This window comes from Myotis brandtii, unplaced genomic scaffold, assembly GCF_000412655.1.
Source record: "Myotis brandtii unplaced genomic scaffold, ASM41265v1 scaffold236, whole genome shotgun sequence".
NCBI classification, from domain to species: domain Eukaryota; kingdom Metazoa; phylum Chordata; class Mammalia; order Chiroptera; family Vespertilionidae; genus Myotis; species Myotis brandtii.
This window is the reverse complement of record NW_005358901.1, coordinates 1,708,227-1,716,633: the sequence shown is the minus strand read 5'-3', so window position 1 is coordinate 1,716,633 and position 8,407 is coordinate 1,708,227. Positions and strand designations below refer to the sequence as shown.

The following is an 8,407-nucleotide window of genomic DNA, read 5'->3' as shown; positions in this document are numbered from 1 at the left end:
CGCCCGCCTCCCGCCTGCTGCCCCGGTGCGCTCAGCCTGGCTCTTGCAATCCTGCGCCTCCCGCCAAGCTGCGAGCTGTCAGCACGCAGTTTCGCTGAACAGGAAACGGAGTCCCAGGGATTGTGTTAGTCTCTCCGAGGCCGCCCAGGGAAAGGTGGGTGGGTTGGGGCTTGGCGGGCTCTCCCCAAAGTGCGCTGGAGAAGTGAGTCTGGTCCTTCCGAATGCCTGTGACACTGTGGGGCTTGATTACCTGGACGCTGGGGGGCGCAGCAGGATTCAGGGGCTGGGAAAGAAGCCCAGTATCTCTGGGGCTGAGGCTGGTGGGGAGGGAGTGAGGCCTGGGGCAGGGACCCAGAAGGGGGATTGGCTCCGGGTTGGGAGGTGTCATATATAAAGGACACTTGACAGTGACGGGGACAGGATTTAGGGACCGATGGGTGGACTGGGGTTTATGATTCGTGGCATGGGCTGCCAAAGAGAGAAAGTCAGATGGGAGGACAAGTGGGCAGGCTCACCCCCCCCCCCCCCCCCCACACACACACACCGAATACTGTGGGGGCATCTCTGAGCTGTGGCCCAACTTCAGTTCTAGGCACTTTTCTTGCCTTCTCCCATTTCACTGTTACCCCGATCCTGGGACATGGGAACTGGCCTGTGTCCATTTTACAGGTAAGCACACTGAGGCCCAGGGAGGTTAGGGTGCTTACCCAGCCAGGAAGGGACAGTGCTGGGTTTGAATTTGGGCTGCTGCCTCCGGCTGCCTCAGTATTAATCCCCGAATGTTACATAACACAATGAATGGGGAGGGGTTAGCAGGGCTTCATGCGGCTGGAATCAGACCTAGGAATTTTCCAGAGACCAGATTTTGGAATCTGGCCCAGCCATGCCACCAGGGACAGGAAACACCTTCTGAGTTGTCACATGATCGCATGGCACTTCAAATGGGGGCCCCAGAGCATTTGAGGGAGCAAGACTCAGGGACCTTTGTGGGGGGCGGCTTCAGCACCAGGGCCAAAGGGTTTCAGGACAGTGAAGGGGGTCAGCTGGCTGTGACCTGGGAGCCAAGGCCCTGCTAATGAGAACCAGGTGCAGTGTGACAGAAGATGGGCAGCTGGGGGCGGGGGGGGGCCTTGGGTCTGAGCAGTCATGTCACTGTCACCCTGGAATCCATGAGGGCAGGCAGCTGGTTCCTTTTCAATAGCACACCTCCATCCATGTGCTAATTCAGTATGTTAAATAGTGTAGGGAACCTGTGCTCAAGATAGACCCACCCAGGCCCCATGAAAAAAACTGCCAGGAGATCCTCAGACTTAACCTAGGGGAGGGTTCTGTAGGCGAATGTGAGTAAGCCAGGACCCCTTCCTGGCAGTGGCTTGTCCGGGAGGTAGATGCTATTCTTAGCTTCATGTTACAGAGGAAGAAACTGAGGCTTGCATGGAAGGCACGTGCAAGCCAGAGGCACTGGGTTGTGGCCAAACCCTGCCAGAAGTGTAGGTCAGTGGGTCCAGAGCCCCTGCCCCCCTAAACCATCCTGGGAGGGAAGGCAGAGCCCACATGCTAACTCAGGTGGCTAAGACCACTGAACCCCCAGAAGCTCCCTGGTGGTGAAAAGAATCTGAATTTCCTGGCGCGGTGCCACACAGCCTGCCTGTCAGCGGGCTCCTCTGCACAGACACCAGTCTCCCCCACATCTTGACTGCTCGCCAGGTCTTCCCGGCTGAACCTCCACCATGGGGCTGGTGAGATCTCCCCTTCCCAGCCTGCACCCCATGAGCAGGCACCTACCCCCGCTAGGATTCTATATATATAAAAGCCTAAGCAACCATTTGACCAGTAGCGCTGACACACACTGACCACCAAGGGGGCAGATGCTTCGACCGGTAGGTTACCTTGCTGCTGGGGTCCGGCAGATGGGGACCGGGCAAGATGGGCCGGACATGCCCTGAAGCCCTCCTGCCGTCCCTCCCCTGCCCCGATTGTGCACCTGTGGCGTCCCTCTACCTGGCCTGTGCCCTCTCACAATCCGGGACCCCTCGCGGGATGTCGGAGAGCCACAGGCCAGGCCGAGGAACCTCACGGTGCATGAATCCGTGCACCAGACCTCTAGTCTAGAATAAAATGAAATATACTTGTTCACAGCAGCATGATTCACAACAGCTAAAAGGAGGAAACAACTCCAATGTCCAGTGGTGGATAAATGGATAAATTGTGATTCATTCACACACCGGAATATTATTCAAACTTATAAAGGAAGGAGACTCTGACACCTGCTACAACATAGATGAACTTTGAGGACATTGTGCTCAATAAAATCAACCAGACACAGAAGGATAAATACTGTTGATTCCACTCATATGAGGTTCCTGGAGGAGTCAAACTCACAGAGACAGAAGGTAGATGGTGGGTGACAGGCTAGGGGAGAGGGAGGTGAAGAAGTTAGTGTTTAATAGGGACAAAGTGTCAGTTTGAGAAGATAAGAAAGTTCTGGAGATGGATGGTGGTTATAGTTGCACTTAAAAATAGTTAAAATGGTAAAGTACAGGTTATGTGTATTTTGCCACAATAAAAAGAGGAAAAATATATTAGATTTTCCACCCTACCCTTAAAAAAACACAACCTTGGGGGACTTACTAAAACTCCCATTTTGGAGATGGGCAAACTGAGACACAGTTTTGGTATTGATCACTGGATCACAGTTTTGCGAAGGGGGCTGCCTGGCCTCCCATGCTGACCCCTGCCCAGGGTTCCTAAAGCTGGGTGATCACCAGCTGGGGCCTCGGCCTGGCCGCCCACACCCTGAATCCCTATACCCCAGGTCACAGCTTCACTCCCCCTCCATTCTGCTTTCTTGTGAACTTGAGATAACTCCCCAGACTCAGCAGATTTCCCTGGAGAACTGCAGGAAGCTTCGCTCAAAATACCTGCCGCAGGTGAGGGGGCAGCTGCTGAGACAGCAGCCAGACTCCCAGAGGTCTACCTTGGGAGGCTCGAGGGGCTGGGCATGGGGTCAGCCTGGGCACAGTCCTCTTCTCCTAGAAGGTGCCAAGGTGGCAGAGGGGACTTTGCAGATGGATTAAGTACCCTGAGGTGGGGATGACTCTGGAGAAACACCAGAGAGGGTGGTGTTTGTAGAAAGAGCTGACAACAATGAATGCTTGGAGGGGAGAGGTAAAGATAAGGTCTAATCCTGGACCAGTAGAAGCCAAGTTCCCCCACTCACAAAGCTGGGCCAGCCTCAAGGCAGTGCCCTGCCGCAGTCATGGGGTTTCTGAAGCACAGAGGCAGGGTTCCCTCCTGCTGACTCTGCTCACGAGGCCCTGTCCCCAGAGGCTAAGCTCACGAGTGCAGACATGAGGAAGTCCAGTGCAGTTCAAAGGCCAGGAGACCAGAGAAGTACCTGGAGCCAGGGTGAGTCATGTCTGCCCGGGTGTGCCCACCTTGGCACCTTCTAGGAGAAGAGGACTGTGCCCAGGCTGACCCCATGCCCAGCCCCTCGAGCCTCCCAAGGTAGACCTCTGGGAGTCTGGCTGCTGTCTCAGCAGCTGCCCCCTCACCTGCGGCAGGTATTTTGAGCGAAGCTTCCTGCAGTTCTCCAGGGAAATCTGCTGAGTCTGGGGAGTTACCTCAAGTTCGCAAGAAAACAGAATGGAGGGGGAGTGAAGCTGTGCCTGGGGTGTAGGGATTCAGGGTGTGGATGGCCAGGCCAGGGCTTCAGCTCATGACCACCCAGCTTTAGGAACCCTGGGCAGGGGTCAGCATGGAAGGCCAGGCAGCCCCCTTCGCAAAATTGTGATCCTATGATCAGCACCCTTGGGGAAGGAATATTATACTACTGATGGCAGAGCGTAGACTTTGTAGTATCTTTGAAACTTTCTGTAAATCTAAAATGATTCAAAAATTAAAATTTTATTTTAAAAACCCACAAGAATTAGGAGATCATTATAAGAAATTCAAGCACAACCTATAAGGCAGTGACTCAAAATCAACTATAACCCCTGCCTCAAGATCGTTGTAGCCAACCCTAGGCATTTATCCTTCAATTTCCTGTCTGAGTTTATATTAACATGCACACTTCTTCTTTTATAAAAATGTCATCACATTGTGTATGATTTTGCTCATTTTTTCCACCTAACAGCATACCTTAAGTGACTTGCCATTTCTGAATCACTGTTCCATGCTCCCCAGCCCCCAAGCCATGTGAGGCCCCTGCCCCTCTCTGGCCTTGAAGCAGACCCCCTTGCTTCATGTGCTCCAGCCACACAGGCCTCCCCTGGGCCTGGGCCTCACCCTGCTCCTTGGCCACCTGACCTTTGCATAGGCTGTTCCTCTGCTGAGAACACCCTCTCCCTCACACCCTCTTCCATCCAGTTCCCCTTCATCCTCCAGGTCCTGCCTGGAGCATCCCCACTTCAGGCAAGCTCCCCCACACTCCCAACCCAAAAGGAGCTGAGGGCACCCATTCGGGTGTGGGTGTGAAGTCGTCCCAGGACCTCTGAGTCCCACTGGGTGTGACTTTACCCCTCTGTACCTCAGTGTCCTGACCCATAAAGTAGGGGTGAGGAGTGTCACGTCACATCTGAGCGCCCCCAAGGCAATGGCGCCTCTCCGTAGGTGAAGGGCTCGGTCACGGGGTCAGTGCATGAGCAGTAGGACCTGTCTGGAATGAGGGTGAAGGAAAGAATGCTGCTTCTCATTAGTGGATACCTCTTAATCAGAAGTTACAGACACCCAAAGTCGCTAAAGTGAAAAAAAAACAACTGGGTTGATAGCTTCAGGTATGGCTCGGTCCATCTCAGGAATCTGGCTCTTTCTGTTTCCTGCCTCTCATGTCCCTAGCTAGGGTGACTCTTTCTGGGTGGCATTCCCAGCTCACATGGGTGACCTCGGCCGTGATGGGTCCCGGGTCCTGCTCTACCCATACTAATGCCTGAGGACATCTGAGCAGCTCCAGAGACCGTGGGTTCTAGGGCAGGGATGGCAGAAACCATTCCACTCAGTCCACTCAGGGGGCTGGAGGGTCCTGGGACCACATGGCCGGCCTCAGGGATCAGCAGGTGGCACAGGGAGTTGGAGGAAGGGCAGGAGGAGACCATCGGATCTGCTCATAGGCATTTCCTAAGCCCCAAGGCCATAAGACAACAGACCACAGAGGGAGCCCGAGTCCAGCTGATCCACATCTGTCATGACCCACATGCCCAGAGGCAGGGTGTCTGGGCTGAAGCTCAGGATAGGGGGAATCCGGCTGAACCTGGGCCAGGGTCCAGGTTGGGGAACTGAGACACCACCGGACCTGGAGCCTCTGAACCTCACAACCACCCCCTCCACCTGCACCAGGTGTTTTGAGCTAAGCTCTGGGCCTCATCCTCTGGGAATCTGCTGAATCCAGCTGAGTTATAGTCAGAGGACAGAGGAGGTAAACAGAGATGAAGGGAAGGCGGAGACTGGAGGATGGGCCCAGGACTCCACAACTTCATCCCATCTCCATCTGGCCATTCCACAAGGGCTAGGGTTCCCCTGCAGGGTGCAGTGCCTGCTGTATGCACTTTCTACAGGACTCAGTGCCTGCTACATACACTTGTAGATAGAGTACAATGCCTGCTGTAGATGTGCCCTGTGGGAAGTATCTTCTGTAGCCCAGCCAGCGTGGCTCAGTGGTTGAGCATTGACTTATGAACCAAGAGGTCACGGTTCGATTCCTGGTCAGGGCATATGCCCAGGTTGTGGGCTCCATCCCCAGTGTGGGGTGTGCAGGAGGCAGCCGATCAGTGATTCTCTCTCATCATTGATGTTTCTATCTCTCTCTCCCTTCCTCTCTGAAATAAATAAAAACATATTTTTAAAAAGTACCTTCTGTAAACCCTCCTTGCATGGTGCAGTGATTTCTGCATGCACTCTCTTCAGGATACAATGACTCTTGTAGGCACTCCTTGGAAGATTCAATGTCTACTATATGCACTCCCTACAAGATGCAGTACCTACTGTATACACTCTCTGAACAGCAAAGTGTGTCTGTTGTATGATACAGTACATGCTGCATACATTCCGTACAGAGCATAATGCCCGCTATATTGCTCCATGCAGGACACAGTGCCTGTTGTATGTACTTTTTGCAGGGTGCAGTGCCTGCTGTATACACCCTGCATAGCACCATAGCACTGTGGCTGAGGCTTGGGTAATGAGGCATCTCTGAGGGGGATACAATTGTCCACTTTGTGGAGTCCCTGGGCCAAGCTTTCTTTCTTTCTTTCTTTCTTTCTTTCTTTCTTTCTTTCTTCCTTTCTTTCTTCCTTTCTTCCTTTCTTCCTTTCTTTCTTTTGTCTTCCTTTCTTTCTTTTTTATATATCGTTATTGATTTCAGAGAGAGGAAGGGAGAGGGAAAGAGAGATAAAAACATCAGTGATGAGAAAGAATCATGGATTGGCCGCCTCCTATACGTCCCCTACTGGGGATCAAGCCCACAACCCAGGCATGTGCCCTTGACTGGAATCGAACCTGGGACCCTTCAGCCCACAGGCTGACGCTCTATCCACTGAGCCAAACCAGCTAGGGCTCTTTCTTTTCTTTTTAAAAAATTGATCTTTATTGCTGATGAATATATTTTTATTGATTTCAGAGAGGAAGAGACAGAAACACCAATGATGAGAGGGAATCAGTGATCAGCTGCCTCCCGCAAGCCTCCCATTGGGGATGGAGCCCGAAACCTGGGCATGTGCCCTGATTAGGAATCAAACCATGATCTCCTGGTTCATAGGTTGACGCTCAACCATTGAAACTCACAAGCCAGGCCTGATTTATTTCTGACTCTCAGGCCCAGTCCATAGTGTGATACATAATCAGGGCTCAGAAGAGAGTGCCTGCTTCTGCTGTCCCCTCCCTCTCCCACCATCTTCTCTTCAGCCTTGTCCAACCACACTTAACTTCATCAAGGTCACAACTGCCTCCATCGATGCCAAGTCATTGGTCCACTGGTCCACTGGTCCACATCTTCATCTTGCCCACACCGGCTGTATCTTATTTCTCCCAGAAGCCCGGTGTGGCCTCTGGGACCCCACACCCACCTGTTCTCCATCCCCTGCCCCTTTCTGTCCCTGTGACCTCACCCATGACCCTAAACACCCACATGTGCTGAGGACACCCACTTGTTCACCTCCACCCAGACAACATGACCCCTGGATTCCCAGCCTCTCCTTGGTGACCCACAGACATCTCCCTGTAGAGCCATTCAGAAGTGACCACTGGACTCACTCTAACCCCTCAGCCTGCCCCCCTCAGTACATGGGCGCCTCCCTTCACCAGCCACTCAGGCCAAGCTTCTGACTCAAACCTTCCCAACACTCCCCCCATGGGATCCATCAGCAACTCCTGCAGACTCCACTCCCAAACAGCTGGGAGCCACCCACTGCTCTCACCTCCAGGGACACCCTGGCTCAGCCCCTGCCCAGAACGACCACTGCTGCCTCTCACCACTTTCCTGGCCCCCCTCTTTCCCCCCTGGCAGCCGGGGGTAGATTTTCCAAAGCTAGAACACTCTTCCACCTCCCTACGCTCCTTTCCTGCCTCTGACCTCATCCCTTCCCCCACTCAGGCCACTTGCTCCACCCACCCCACCGCCTAACTTTATTCTCTTAGTCCAGCCTCGAGGCCTTTGCACTGGATGTGCCCTCCGCCTGAGCTGCCCTTCCCCCCACCTCCTGTGGCAATCACCTCCTTCATGAGGGCCTTCCTGATGTCCCCCACATCTGCAGGGGGGCCGGGCTGTTTCCTCTGAGCACCTGATCACAAGGTAAGATGATACCGACCCGGCGCCTGCCTCCCTCACTAGCCTGGCTGGCTGGGTGGTTCACCAGTGTGTTGGCACGTAGTAGGTTCTCAATAAATGTTGAAGAAACAAAAGGCATTGGGTGGCTCTGTTTTGAGCTGCTCCAGGCTGGAGTGTAGACACGCAACCCCTCTCTCCCTGTGGTCAGGGCTGGGAGACCCATGGAGGGCTTCCAGGAAGAGGAGGCCCTCAAGCTGAGTCTGGCCGGAGCCTGGGGGCAGAGGACCCCCTTGATGCCCCATTTCCTCAACCTACCTACCACGGAGCACCGAGGGTGACAGTGAGGAGCTGGGGGAGGGGCGGGCAGAGGACACCCGCTGCGTGCCTGTGGGCGGGGAAGGCGGCACGCTGGAAAGGGTGCGGTGGTGGGAGCCCTGGAGTAACCCCGACCTCGCCAGTCCGCGCCAAGAGCTGACGTCCAGCTGAAAGGGTCGCGGTGCCCCCCTTGCCCGAATGGGAAAGTTGAGGTCGGAGAGGGTGAGGGCAGGGCCATGCAGAATGGGGACCTCTGGACCCGGGTCTGGCCCCAAAGCCGTCGCTCACAGTCCGGGGGCCTGGCAGGGAGGGCGGGAGGCGGGGTGGGGTGGG

At 54.5% G+C, this 8,407-nt stretch overlaps 1 long non-coding RNA gene across 1 annotated transcript; it reads left to right on the top strand.

Moving 5' to 3' along the window:
• The first annotated feature begins 6 nt into the window (after positions 1-6).
• On the top strand, positions 7-8,363 carry LOC106726175. Its single transcript, XR_001362202.1, has 3 exons — positions 7-202; positions 7,630-7,783; positions 7,968-8,363. It is a non-coding gene; the product is annotated as an uncharacterized LOC106726175 (long non-coding RNA).
• The last annotated feature ends 44 nt before the right edge of the window (positions 8,364-8,407 follow it).